We start from the raw sequence: 15088 nt of genomic DNA, 5'->3' as shown, positions 1-15088 counted from the left end.
AACGGCCGATAATTATTCCATGTAATAGGGCCTTGACATTGGGTGTCTCTATCACTGGAATAGTGCCTCCTGTCAGTAATGCCATCCTAGGAATATGATGGGGTCAATGAGGCATTAGAGGGTTAACTGGTGTGAAATGATGAAATGACTGAGCAGGAATCCTGGGATCATAAATGGCGGAGGCTTATGTGTCTGCAGGGGATGGGGGAGACTCCTGAGCCGGATCAACAAGAGGACACTTGTTCACAGAATATTAGCATTTCCTATTACCCAATAATCACCTAATCCAATTGTTAGCTCCTTGGCTGTATTGTCAGCCATAATTACAGGCTACGCCCGAGCGCCATCTCCACCAGAGCAAGACACAAAAACAGTAACAAAAACATAAAAGTCTCTTATCAGAGGAATTCTCTCAGCTACCTGACCCCTATCCACCCCTGCAAGAGGCAATAACACGGCCCCTAATCTTGCTGGCTCTGTCCCTGTGGGCGCAGACCCGATATACAGTACTGCAGTTGTGGGGGCCCCCAACCCCTGCTGCAGATCCCTCTAACCCTCCATCACCCACTCAGCAGATCCTTCTGACCCTCCATCACCCGCTCAGCAGATCCCTCTAATGCTACCATTACACGGAACGATAATTCGCCCGATCGTACGATTAACGATGTCGGAGTAACAGGGTTTTTTTCATAACGATCAGCGTTTAGACGGTACGATATATCGTACGGAAATTCGTTTTGCGATCGCTTAAGCCTATGTCACACATTGGATAAATCGGCGAACGACTGTTCACATGGAACGATCTGCGTATTTTTTGCGAACGATGATTTGAGAACCTGCTGAAAGATCAATCGTTGATCGTTCGCTGCGTTTACACATACGATTATCGTTCGTATTCGACCGTTATCGTGCAAATTCGCACGATAATCGTTCCGTGTAAACGCAGCATAACACTCTTGCATCACCTGCTTAGCAGATCCCTCTAACACTCCCGCATCACCTGCTCAGCAGATCCCACTAACCCTACATCACTCGCTCAGCAGATCCCCCTTCACCCTGCATCATCCACTCAGTAGATCCTTCATTTTCACAGGACATTGCAGACGCTGCTCTCTCCTCCAGATCCCCATTCCATACGTGACTCTGGATCTGTTGACAGCCAGTATCTTCATCCTGTGTTGGATCAGAAGACGCTTAGGTCACCAGCATCATCCTCGCTGGATCAGATGGCTGTGGTGAGACCTGATACAGCAGGGTCCTGGCTCCAAGAACTGCACTCTACAAGGAGCGGACTGTCCTGTCCTCATGTATATTCCAGAAAGCTGGAGGCCAAGACCTGAACTAGCCAGGTTAGAGGTGCTCATATATATATATATTTTTTTTTTTTTTCATCCTATACCCAGAATCAAGCTTCTCGCTCTCCCCTATTTGCTATGTATATGGTTCTATATGTGGTTCACCCAGTAATGAATCACACAGTCCAGACAGGCACCGTCACCTTCCGTGCACCCTAGTTACTATGTGAGTCACTGCTCTTCCCATCAGTCATAAAGCCTCCATGTTGGGTGCACTCTGGGTGTTTTGGCCTCTGTTTGTGGTTACGGGTTTTATCTATACGACTGCGGTAACTTAAAGGGACGAGGGGCAGGTGTGGCGCAGGAATCCGATGACTCTCAGGTCAGAAATGTTTACTGAGTGGAAGTGAAAGTAGCGAGCCTGGGAAGAGAGCGCAGGACACAGGGCTGGTGTGCCATACACCTGCCCGGCTATTCCTGGACCACATGTGGTATATGCTCACCATACATATGGTAGCCGGCTATATCTGGGAGAAAAGTATACATAGTGACCACGGAGAGACATATATACTCACCATACCAGGGAAACAAGTATACATAGTGACCACGGAGAGACATCTATATACTAACCGTTCCAGGAACACGAGTATACATAGTGACCACGGAGAGACATCTATATACTAACCGTTCCAGGAACACGAGTATACATAGTGACCACGGAGAGACATCTATATACTCACCATACCCGGAATACGAGTATACATAGTGACCACGGAGAGGCATCTACATACTCACCATACCAGGGATAAGAGTATACATAGTGACCACAGAAAGATGTCTATATACTCACCATACACATGGCAGAGACCTAGACAGTTATAGCAGGGATACTAGTATACATAGTGGCCATCTATATCCGGCCCAAACACATGGCAGAGAGCTGGCTATTCCTGGAGCACATGTAGTGTATATCCACGGGACCACCCAGACCCCACACAGAGCCCCCGTCACTCTTCTCCGCTCCCCCAGCAGAGGACACACATGTCTCCATTAGATACGCCGGCCCCAGAATCTGTAAGAATATTTCACTTCCATCTGTTTCCATGAAGCAGAAAATCTCCTCCAGCCCCAGGATGAGGATTTATGGCCCCGGAGTAAAGGGTCCCAGCTTGTCTATACACACAGAGCCCCTTAGATTTATGGGGCAGAGTATACAGAGGCTGATCCCCTCCTTATATCTCAGGCAGCCATGATATAACAGCGGCTCTACAGGCTGATCCCCTCCTTATATCTCAGGCAGCCATGATATAACAGCGGCTCTACAGGCTGATCCCCTCCTTATATCTCAGGCAGCCATGATATAACAGCGGCTCTACAGGCTGATCCCCTCCTTATATCTCAGGCAGCCATGATATAACAGCGGCTCTACAGGCTGATCCCCTCCTTATATCTCAGGCAGCCATGATATAACAGCAGCTCTACAGGCTGATCCCCTCCTTATATCTCAGGCAGCCATGATATAACAGCGGCTCTACAGGCTGATCCCCTCCTTATATCTCAGGCAGCCATGATATAACAGCGGCTCTACAGGCTGATCCCCTCCTTATATCTCAGGCAGCCATGATATAACAGCGGCTCTACAGGCTGATCCCCTCCTTATATCTCAGGCAGCCATGATATAACAGCGGCTCTACAGGCTGATCCCCTCCTTATATCTCAGGCAGCCATGATATAACAGCAGCTCTACAGGCTGATCCCCTCCTTATATCTCAGGCAGCCATGATATAACAGCGGCTCTACAGGCTGATCCCCTCCTTATATCTCAGGCAGCCATGATATAACAGCAGCTCTACAGGCTGATCCCCTCCTTATATTTCAGGCAGCCATGATATAACAGCGGCTCTACAGGCTGATCCCCTCCTTATATCTCAGGCAGCCATGATATAACAGCGGCTCTACAGGCTGATCCCCTCCTTATATTTCAGGCAGCCATGATATAACAGCGGCTCTACAGGCTGATCCCCTCCTTATATCTCAGGCAGCCATGATATAACAGCGGCTCTACAGGCTGATCCCCTCCTTATATCTCAGGCAGCCATGATATAACAGCGGCTCTACAGGCTGATCCCCTCCTTATATCTCAGGCAGCCATGATATAACAGCAGCTCTACAGGCTGATCCCCTCCTTATATTTCAGGCAGCCATGATATAACAGCGGCTCTACAGGCTGATCCCCTCCTTATATCTCAGGCAGCCATGATATAACAGCGGCTCTACAGGCTGATCCCCTCCTTATATCTCAGGCAGCCATGATATAACAGCGGCTCTACAGGCTGATCCCCTCCTTATATCTCAGGCAGCCATGATATAACAGCGGCTCTACAGGCTGATCCCCTGTAACCACGTATAATAGACAGAGGTCTGGGTGGACATGTGGCATCAGCGGTAACCACGTATAACAATCAGTGATATGGGGTTTGGATGGTTACGTCTATGGTCGGTTTTCTATACAGACTATTATCATGTATACAGAGGTCTGGGTGGACATGTGGCACGCGGCTGTATCCTGTGGCTCCAGGTAGCGGTGACAGCTTTCTCTCATGTGTCGGTGACAGAGCACTGGACCCTGCAGGATCCCCCCCGGGGTCCCAGGATGATGAGTGACACAAGGAGATCTATCATTGCAGCCCTTAAAGCTCCATCCAGTGCTGAGGGACGGACATGAAAGCTACGTCCCATCCATTATCCATCTGTCAGCCCCGGCCTCACTGCCATCATTTCACTGGGAGTTTCACAGAGATGGATGAGCGGCCATCAATCCCGGCATCCTGTCAGGAAAGTATCAATGCACAAAGCCACAAAGTGATAAAGAGACAGTAAAATAACACAACAAGGGGCGTAAATCTCCCATCACACAGTAGCAACATGTCCCCAGTATACAGTATACCACATGTCCTCATAGCATTGGTATATACTATATCACATGTCCTCATAGCATCGGTATATACTATATCACATGCCCTCATAGCATTGGTATATACTATATCACATGTCCTCATAGCATCAGTATAAACTATATCACATGTCCTCATAGCATCAGTATAAACTATATCACATGTCATCATAGCATCAGTATATACTATATCACTTGTCCTCATAGCATCAGTATATACTATATCACATTTCCTCATAGCATCAGTATATACTATATCACATGTCCTCATAGCATCGGTATATACTATATCACATGCCCTCATAGCATTGGTATATACTATATCACATGTCCTCATAGCATCAGTATAAACTATATCACATGTCATCATAGCATCAGTATATACTATATCACTTGTCCTCATAGCATCAGTATATACTATATCACATTTCCTCATAGCATCAGTATATACTATATCCCATGTCCTCATAGCATCAGTATATACTATATCACATGTCCTCATAGCATCACTATATACTATATCCCATGTCCTCATAGCATCAGTATATACTATTTCCCATGTCCTCATAGCATCACTATATACTATATCCCATGTCCTCATAGCATCGGTATATACTATATCCCATGTCCTCATAGCATCACTATATACTATATCACATGTCCTCACAGCATCACTATATACTATATCACATGTCCTCATAGGATCAGTATATACTATATCCCATGTCCTCATAGCATCACTATATACTGTATCACATGTCCTCATAGCATCAGTATATACTATATCCCATGTCCTCATAGCATCGGTATATACTATATCCCATGTCCTCACAGCATCACTATATACTATATCCCATGTCATCATAGCATCAATATATACTATATACTATATCCCATGTCATCATAGCATCAATATATACTATATACTATATCCCATGTTATCATAGCATCAATATATACTATATACTATCCCATGTCCTCATAGCATCGGTATATACTATATCACATGTCCTCATAGTATCAGTATATACTATATCACATGTCCTCATAGCATCAGTATATACTATATCCCATGTCCTCATAGCATCAGTATATACTATATCACATGTCCTAATAGCATTGGTATATACTATATCACATGTCCTCATAGCATCACTATATACTATATCACATGTCCTCATAGCGTCAGTATATACTATATCACATGTCCTCATAGCATCACTGTATACTATATCACATGTCCTCATAGCATCAGTATATACTATATCACATGTCCTTATAGAATCACTATATACTATATCACATGTCCTCATAGCATCAGTTTATACTATATCCCATGTCCTCATAGCATCACTATATACTATATCCCATGTCCTTATAGCATCAGTATATACTATATCACATGTCCTCATAGCATCAGTATATACTATATCACATGTCCTCATAGCATCGGTATATACTATATCCCATGTCCTCATAGCATCAGTATATACTATATCACATGTCCTCATAGCATCGGTATATACTATATCCCATTTCCTTATAGCATCGGTATATACTATATCACATGTCCTAATAACATTGGTATATACTATATCACATGTCCTCATAGCATCGGTATATACTATATCCCATTTCCTTATAGCATCAGTATATACTATAACACATGTCCTCATAGCATCTGTATATACTATATCACATGTCCTGAAAGCATCAGTATATACTATATCACATGTCCTCATAGCATCACTATATACTGTATCACATGTCCTCATAGCATCAGTATATACTATATCCCATGTCCTCATAGCATCACTATATACTATGTCACATGTCCTCATAGCATCAGTATATACTATATCACATGTCCTCATAGCATCACTATATGCTATATCACATGTCCTGAAAACAATGTATCACCATTATAACCCAATATTGTTGCCTAATAAAGGTGACCTCCGATGTCATCGCTTCACTCTGCATTTCATGGAATAATGTAAAACATGGTGAAAATCAGGCCAGAATCCTGGCGCCTACATTCCAGACCAGGCGGGGCAGATTTATGGTCACCTGGCTCCTCGGTGGCATATAATAACCTTATATTTACAGTTGGGGGGCAGGTATTCCCTATACCAGTATAGGCAGCACAGGGGCAGAATGGCGTCATGTCCTAACACCGGACGGTGACATTGTGGTTTGCCGGCTGCTCACGGCAATGTCCTGTGCCGGTGACATGACGGAACATGCTCAGGAATTCCCCGCAGTGTTATGTCTGCAGCCGCCATGTCTCCAGTGCTGTCAGAGACAATGTGGGTGACCATGATGGAGGCAACAGCATCCCCCCTCCCCAATCACCACTATGGACCCCAAGAGAAAGCAGAACGTTACCATAGTAATGGGCGCTGGGGGGATCTGCATTAGTAAATGTACAAAATCTGCATCCTGTCCGCATGGCCGCCTACAGGGAAAGAGACAGAACTGTGCATTATTAGGAAGCAAACAACTAGAAATCTCATCTGATCGGTGGAGATGGATCCGGCAAGTAGTCTTCGACCACCTTACAACCACGTGGGGCGCTAAACTGATCCAACACCAAGGGGGACATTTATGAAGGGGTGTAAATATACACCTGGTGTAAACTGCCCACAGCAACCAATCACAGCTCAGCTTTCACCTTTGGTAAAATATAAGAGTAGCTGTGATTGGTTGCTGTGGGCAGTTGACACCAGGTGTATATTTACACCCTTTCATAAATTTCTCCCCAAAAGTTACCATGATGGAGGCAATGCCTACCCCCAGCATGTAATACACACATCACAACTCACTGGAAAACTGTTTGTCTAGGCCTTAAAGGAACATCGCCATCAACAAATGGTGTATAGGACAAATAGTGATAGAAATTCCTTCATCGTGTGGGGGGTGGGTTAGAGAAACAAAGAGGAAGGGTAAGGGAGGGTAGTGCAGGAGATGGACTCCAGATGAGGGAGAGGATAGGGGAGATGGGGTCTGATATACAGAGAGGATCGTATCCCTCCAATGTACAATGATTAGAAAATAATCCCCCCGAAAACTGCCCGGCCTCCCCCAGGAATGTCCTCCAAAAGAATGGCCGAGCACGCAAGGAGATCATCAATATCTGAACGTGATGAAGCTGGAAGATGAAACATGACGGAGAATATGGCTTTAAATGTCCTTGTAGAACTTTTGGGCTATTTTTTCTATCACACATGCTGCTCACCTGACTGACCCCATTAAAATCATTGGAGTCTACTGGGTGCCGTCCATGATGACCATGACCATTGTTTTGCTGTTCTGCTCCTATGATAGGGCAAAACAGATATCACTGCGCAAGTGTGAACCCAGCCATATACTGTCTAATACAGCGCCCCCCAACCTGTCTAATACAGCGCCCCCCAAACTTGTCTAATACAACGCCCCCAACCTGTGTAATACAGCGCCCCCAACCTATGTAATACAGCGCCCCCAACCTGTCTAATATAGCGCCCCCAACCTGTCTAATACAGCACCCCTAACCTGTGTAATACAGTGCCCCTAACCTGTGTAATACAGCGCCCCTAACCTGTGTAATACAGCGACCCTAACCTGTGTAATACAGTGCCCACAACCTGTGTAATACAGCGCCCCTAACCTGTGTAATTCAGAACCCCCAACCTGTGTAATACAACACCCCAAACCTGTTTAATACAGCGCCCCCTACCTGTCTAATAAAGCGCCCCCAACCTGTCTAATACAGCACCCCCAACAGGTGTAATACAGCGCCCCTAACCTGTGTAATACAGCGCCCCCAACCTGTCTAATACAGCGCCCCTAACCTGTGTAATACAGCACTCCTAACCTGTGTAATACAGCACCCACAACCTGTGTAATACAGCACCCCCAACAGGTGTAGTACAGCGCCCCTAACCTGTGTAATACAGCGCCCCCAACCTGTGTAATACAGCTCCCCTAACCTGTGTAATACAGTGCCCCTAACCTGTGTAATACAGCGCCCACAACCTGTGTAATACAGCGCCCCTAACCTGTGTAATACAGCACCCCTAACCTGTGTAATACAGCACCCACAACCTGTGTAATACAGCACCCCTAACCTGTGTAATACAGCACCCACAACCTGTGTAATACAGCGCCCCCTACCTGTCTAATACAGCGCCCCCAACCTGTCTAATACAGCCCCCTCAACCTGTGTAATACAGCGCCCCACCCTGTCTAATGCAGCACCCCCCAACCTGTGTAATAAAGCCCCCTCAACCTGTGTAATACAGCGCCCCCCAACCTGTGTAATACAGCGCCCCCAAAAGGTGTAATACAACACCCCCAACCTGTGTAATACAGCACCCCTCAACCTGTGTTATATAGGGCCCTCAACCTGTGTAATACAGCACCCCCCAACCTGTGTAATACAGCGCCCCCAACTAATACAGCGCCCCCAACCTGTGTAATACAGCGCCCACCCAAGGTTGGTTTTAACCATCACTCATTGGCAGCAGTGCCACTGATGGCCGAACCCCGACTTATGGTGCCTTTACACGCACAGATGTTTTGAAGCCAAAGCCTGGAAGAGATGGTCATAAAGGAAAGACTGAGATTTCTCCTCTTTTGGCTTCAATAATCTGTCTGTGTGAAGACACCAATAAGTATGAAGTGTATGAGAGTCCCTGGACTCTGTGTGGTTACAGACTGACATCCCCATTTTCCGCCTGTTCACACACTAAGGGTACTATTACACGGAACGATAATCGGCCGAATCGGGCCGATTATCGTTCCGTGTACTAAAGACAACGATCAGCCGATGATCGTTGTCATCGGCTGATCGTTGATATAAGTTCAGACCTATAATCGTCGGGCGCCGACCGTGCACCGCTACGTGTAATAGCGGTGCGCGGCCGATGCTGACGATTAGCAAAGAAGAATACATACCTAATCTATGGTCCAGGGTTCCTCTTCCTCAGAGCTTCTTACCGGGTCCCGTGCGCTTCGGCTTCTCAGCGGCCTGTGTCAGCTGACAGGCCCCTCGGCCAATCACAGGCCGGAACCGCCGCAGCCAGTGATTGGCAGAGCGGCCTGTCAGCAGAGACAAGCCGCTGTGAAGCTGAAGTGCGCGGCCCCGGGGAGAAGTTAAGAAGAGGAACCCTGGACCATGGATTAGGTATGTATACAGTTTAAACAAAGGCTGCAAGGACATTGGTAACGATGTCCCTGCAGCCCTTGTTTAACGATTATCGGGCCGTGTAATAGGCCAAGTAAACGAGCAACGATCTAGCAGATCGCTGCTCGTTTACAGGTATTACGGGCCCCCATCGGCCCGTGTAATACCACCCTGACACTTGGATACCTACCACAGATCCACACAGGGATTAGCCGGAATCTTGGCCCTTCCAGGTGTAAACAATATTCTATGTGGAAATTTTTCCGGACATAGAAATGGAGTTACAGAGAGCAGATTCCCTTGCATGGGACTGCACACAGACTGATGGAGATTTTACTGTAAAATTCAATTGCAATCTGCATCCCATTAATGTGTAAACACTGTGACCGGCCTGTGTGTCCGTCCTGTTCATCCTGACCCTCCTGATGCAGCACAGCCCCATTCATTCCCATGAATAATAATGCGGCATCTGCGGCTGTGACCAGTGGCGTCTTTTCATAGATGACACAGAAAGAGTGGTCTGCTGTTCCTCAGTGTCCAGGATCACAGGACAGACTGCGGTAGGAAAGCCCGTTTCTGGCAGGATTCACACATGTAGTTTTTGATGCAGTTTTGGCCCAACCAGGAGGGGATCATACACTTCTCCCTACAGACCATGATGAATCATATGCGGGTGAAGCTGTCAGTCATTCTTCCCTCACAGCCGATTATCAGGTTATTTCCCATGCAGGGGCCGGGGGCCGATTGTAGCTGAATGAGCGGCAGGGAATGTGGTTCAGGATATGTCAGTGTAAATGCACCTTTAATGGAAAGTAAGATAATACGCTCTGAACACACAGGGACCGCCAACCCCCCGGCCCCTCTCGGTTTAAGCACTTAATTGTGTTTTCATTGTATAGACTTGTATAGAAGTGACAGGCAGACAATGGTGGCTGCAGAGCCTCTCCAGCCCGCAGTGTGGGAATAGCAGCACTTACCTTTCTATAGAGCGGACATTTCCTGTGTCATCAGTGCCGACCATGGGGGACAGGAACACCCCTGCAAAACAACAAGAGGGTTCACTGGACTCTACCTGCATACACCCCCATATCCAAAATGTGTCAGTGCAGCAGCACCAACATGTCTTAGGGCCCTATTCCACCGGACGATTATCGTTTGCATAATCGTTAACGATTAACGATCTCAAACGACCACTATTGCGAAAGACCTGAAAACGTTCACTCATTTCCATGGAACGATAATCGTAACTTATGAACGTAATTGCGATTGTTTTTTCTTCGCTATTTATTCGCTATTGCGTTCGTATCTATTGCAAACGACCGAACGATGTCTTATTCAATGCGAACGATTTGCGAACGTTTTGCGAACGAGCAACGATAAAAATAGGTCCAGGTCTCATAAAGCGACCAACGATTTCTCGTTCGGTCGTTAATCGTTAACTACATTTCAACCGAACGATTATTGTTAGATTCGAACGATTTAACGATAATCTGAACGATAATCGTCCGGTGGAATAGGGCCCTTAGACTACACTACTATTGTACAGTGTTCTTTGAGTCCTTTTCTTATTTGCCTACGATGCCCCTATATACCACCACTGCCCCCCTATAACACAGATACTGTTCCCTCATATTTACCCACCTCTCCTGGACTACTATACACCTGCTGGTGCTTCTCTATATACCTGTCACTGCAGTTCTATATATCCGTCACTATCATATTTGCCTGCATCTAGACCCCTATATAAACCTGCTAGTCCCCCCATTAAAACCCACCACTACACCCCTATATACCTGTCACTACATAGCTATATACCACCCCTACACACCTGTCACTACACAGCTATATACCACCTACACCCCTATATACCTGTCACTACACAGCTAAATACCACCACTACACCCCTATGCCTGTTACTGTCCTCATATTTACCCGCTTCTAGACCTCTATATACCTGCTAGTGTCCACCCCCCCCCCCCATATATACCCATCACGGCACCCCTATATACCTGTCACTACACAGCTATATAACACCACTACACTCCTATACATCAGGAAGTCTGCAAAACAAAAGGAAGGTGTCAGAAATACTGCAAGCCGATGAGCAAACTGCAAATAACAGTGTAATAAAATATTACTGGATGACCGTATCATAGAATAATATCCAGGAACATTGCACTAATGTAGCCAAGTCTCCCAGATGCCACACTATCTGCTTGTTGTATCTAGACCTAGGAAATGTGTTACAGTCTTCTGAGACATGTATCTAATTAATGTGTGATACTGTGTCTGAATCAGTGTATCTAACTTCTGTAGGTAGCATATCTGATCTGGGGTGAGATGTGGGGCTTGTCATCTAATCGCAGGGCCGTACAATAACACGTTGCCCCGGGAGGTGCAACCGTCCATCCACACAGCTAGGAGCCCCGCCCCTCATCCTGGATCCCCTCCATCCCCACAGCCTGCCTCCCCCTCTATCCCCACAGCCAGGAGCCCCCCCCCATCCTGGATCCCCTCTATCCCCACAGCCAGGAGCCCAGCCCCCCCATCCCGGACCCCCTCCATCCCCCTCTATTCCCACAGCCAGGAGCCCCCCCCCCCATCCTGGATCCCCTCCATCCCCACAGCCTGCCTCCCCCTCTATCCCCACAGCCTGGATTCCCCCCCCCCATCCTAGATCCCCTCCATCCCCACAGCCAGGAACCCCCCCATTCCAGATCCCCCCATCCCCACAGCCAGGAACCCCCCCCCCCATGCCGGATCCCCCCATCCCCACAGCCAGGAACCCCCCCCCCCCCCCCCCATGCCGGATCCCCCCATCCCCACAGCCAGGAACCCCCCCCCCCCCCATGCCGGATCCCCCCATCCCCACAGCCAGGAACCCCCCCCCCCCATGCCGGATCCCCCCATCCCCACAGCCAGGAACCCCCCCCCATGCCGGATCCCCCCATCCCCACAGCCCCCCTACACATCCTCTGGGAGGATAATGTGAAACACGTGTGGCTTCTGTGCGCAGAGCGGCAGCCGCCTCAGCACAACACGTCTCTATTTTCCGTTGCCATCGCAGGGCGGCCTCAGGGGGCAGATATAGTGAGGTGTTTATTTACACATGAGATGGCTCCCATAGAGGTGTACACGGGCAGGCCGCCATGATGACTAACACCCAGAGGATCGCGCAGCGGAGTCACACTGGGGATACCCAGGCACAGTACGGCAGGGCTAGGCTCACACACAGGTTTTTTGCTCAGTATTTTGCAACTCAAACCAGGAGTGGATTGAAAGCAGAGAAAGGCCATGTTCTCATACTGTGGATATTAAGAGAATGGCCGTCATTTAATGGCAAATAACAAACTGTAGAGGATGGCCATCGTATAATGGCAAATCACGGACGTTGTTGTAAAGTAACAGTAATTATTGCCATTAAATGACGGCCATCCACTCAATTTCATAGCCTTTCTGGGGTTTCAATCCACTCCTTGTTTAAGTTGCAAAATACTGAGCAAAAATCCTGTGTGGGAACATAGTCGCACAACCAAAATGTTTGGTCAAATCTTACATAGGCCACAAGCAACTTACATGGCAGACATGACAGGTGTGAATTGTGACCAACAGACAATTTACAGAAACACGGACACTACTACACTTACAGCCCCCAGCAGTCACCGGACACCACAGGCCGCCATGATATCTAATATAACAGCCGCAGATATTCTGCCATTACAGCTTGTGGGCATGAGGACTGGGCCTGACAGGAAAGCCGTCACCCATAGCAACAAGCCGGAGCTCAGCTTTCACTGTGTTAACTTGCATCAGCCAATCAGAACGCTCGATAAATCTGTCCGGGGCCGCTTACACATATAAGCTGCGCTCTGATTGGCTGCCGTAGACAAGGCCGCGGGTTCTCTCAGGAGGAGGCGGACACACACGAGCCTCAGGGATCACTCGCTGCCGAACTACAAGGCCCAGGAGGCTGTAAGCTGTAACGTCAGACTCTACCTCCATAGACTGTCAGCATCGGGTGCTGTAGGGACTTACCTCAATGTAGTATGCCGGGATATAGCCATGATTTCCCAGCATGCGCTGCATTGTCACGTGTCATGACAGAACCGGGTCCTGTATGGATGATGAGGGCAGAGTGACAACCAGCAATCACTCCATAGAGGAGAGCAGGGTGACAACCAGTAATAACTATCCATAGAGGAGGGCAGGGTGACAACCAGCAATCACTTCATAGAGGAGAGCAGGGTGACAACCAGTAATAACTATCCATAGAGGAGGGCAGGGTGACAACCAGTTATCACTATCCATAGAGGAGAGCAGGGTGACAACCAGTAATAACTATCCATAGAGGAGGGCAGGGTGACAACCAGTAATAACTATCCATAGAGGAGAGCAAGGTGACAACCAGCAATCACTTCATAGAGGAGAGCAGGGTGACAACCAGCAATCACTTCATAGAGGAGAGCAGGGTGACAACCAGCAATCACTATCCATAGAGGAGAGCAGGTCAACAACCAGCAATCACTATCCATAGAGGAGAGCAGGGTGACAACCAGTAATAACTATCCATAGAGGAGAGCAGGGTGACAACCAGCGATCACTATCCATAGAGTAGAGTAGGGTGACAACCAGCAATCACTACCCATAGAGTACAGCAGGGTGACAACCAGTAATCACTATCCATAGAGGAGAGCAGGGTGACAACCAGCAATCACTCTATAGAGGAGAGCAGGGTGACAACCAGCAATCACTATCCATAGAGGAGAGCAGGGTGACAACCAGTAATAACTATCCATGGAGGAAAGCAGAGTGACAACCAGCAATCACTATCCATAGTGGAGAGCAGGGTGACAACCAGCAATCACTATCCATAGAGGAGAGCAGGGTGACAACCAGCAATCACTATCCATAGAGGAGGGCAGGGTGACAACCAACAATCACTATCCATAGAGGAGGGCAGGGTGACAACTAGCAATCACTATCCATAGAGGAGGGCAGGGTGACAACCAGCAATCACTATCCATAGAGGAGAGCAGGGTGACAACCAGCAATCACTATCCATAGAGGAGAGCAGGGTGACAACCAGTAATAACTATCCATAGAGGAGAGCAGGGTGACAACCAGTAATAACTATCCATGGAGGAAAGCAGAGTGACAACCAGCAATCACTATCCATAGTGGAGAGCAGGGTGACAACCAGCAATCACTATCCATAGAGGAGAGCAGGGTGACAACCAGCAATCACTATCCATAGAGGAGGGCAGGGTGACAACCAACAATCACTATCCATAGAGGAGGGCAGGGTGACAACTAGCAATCACTATCCATAGAGGAGGGCAGGGTGACAACCAGCAATCACTATCCATAGAGGAGAGCAGGGTGACAACCAGTAACATCTATCCATAGAGGAGAGCAGGGTGACAACCAGTATGACTGTTATCACTATACAGGAGAGCAGGGTGACAACCAGCAATCACTTCATAAAGAAGAGCAGGATGACAACCAGTAACATCTATCCATAGAGGAGAGCAGGGTGACAACCAGTAACATCTATCCATAGAGGAGAGCAGGGTGACAACCAGTAACATCTATCTATAGAGGAGAGCAGGGTGACAACCAGTAACATCTATCTATAGAGGAGAGCAGGGTGACAACCAGTAATCACTATCCATA

The 15088-nt window shown here is 47.6% G+C and overlaps 1 long non-coding RNA gene across 5 annotated transcripts in view; it reads right to left on the bottom strand.

Annotated features, from left to right (window-relative positions):
- Positions 1-13180, bottom strand: part of LOC138770140 (uncharacterized) — a 181352-nt gene extending 168172 nt beyond the window's left edge. For 4 of the 5 annotated variants that reach the window (XR_011359406.1, XR_011359408.1, XR_011359409.1 and 1 more), the window contains exons 1-3: positions 13063-13180; positions 10393-10453; positions 6637-6706 (exon numbers count right to left, since the gene is read on the bottom strand). This is a non-coding gene — a long non-coding RNA (uncharacterized lncRNA). The remainder of the gene's footprint in view (positions 1-6636; positions 6707-10392; positions 10454-13062) is intronic. The other variant, XR_011359407.1, reaches the window with a different exon arrangement.
- Positions 13181-15088: the final 1908 nt, after the last annotated feature.

The sequence above is a fragment of the Dendropsophus ebraccatus genome, chromosome 12, assembly GCF_027789765.1.
Source record: "Dendropsophus ebraccatus isolate aDenEbr1 chromosome 12, aDenEbr1.pat, whole genome shotgun sequence".
In the NCBI taxonomy this organism is placed as follows: Eukaryota; Metazoa; Chordata; class Amphibia; order Anura; family Hylidae; genus Dendropsophus; species Dendropsophus ebraccatus.
This window is presented reverse-complemented; position numbering and strand designations above follow the sequence as displayed.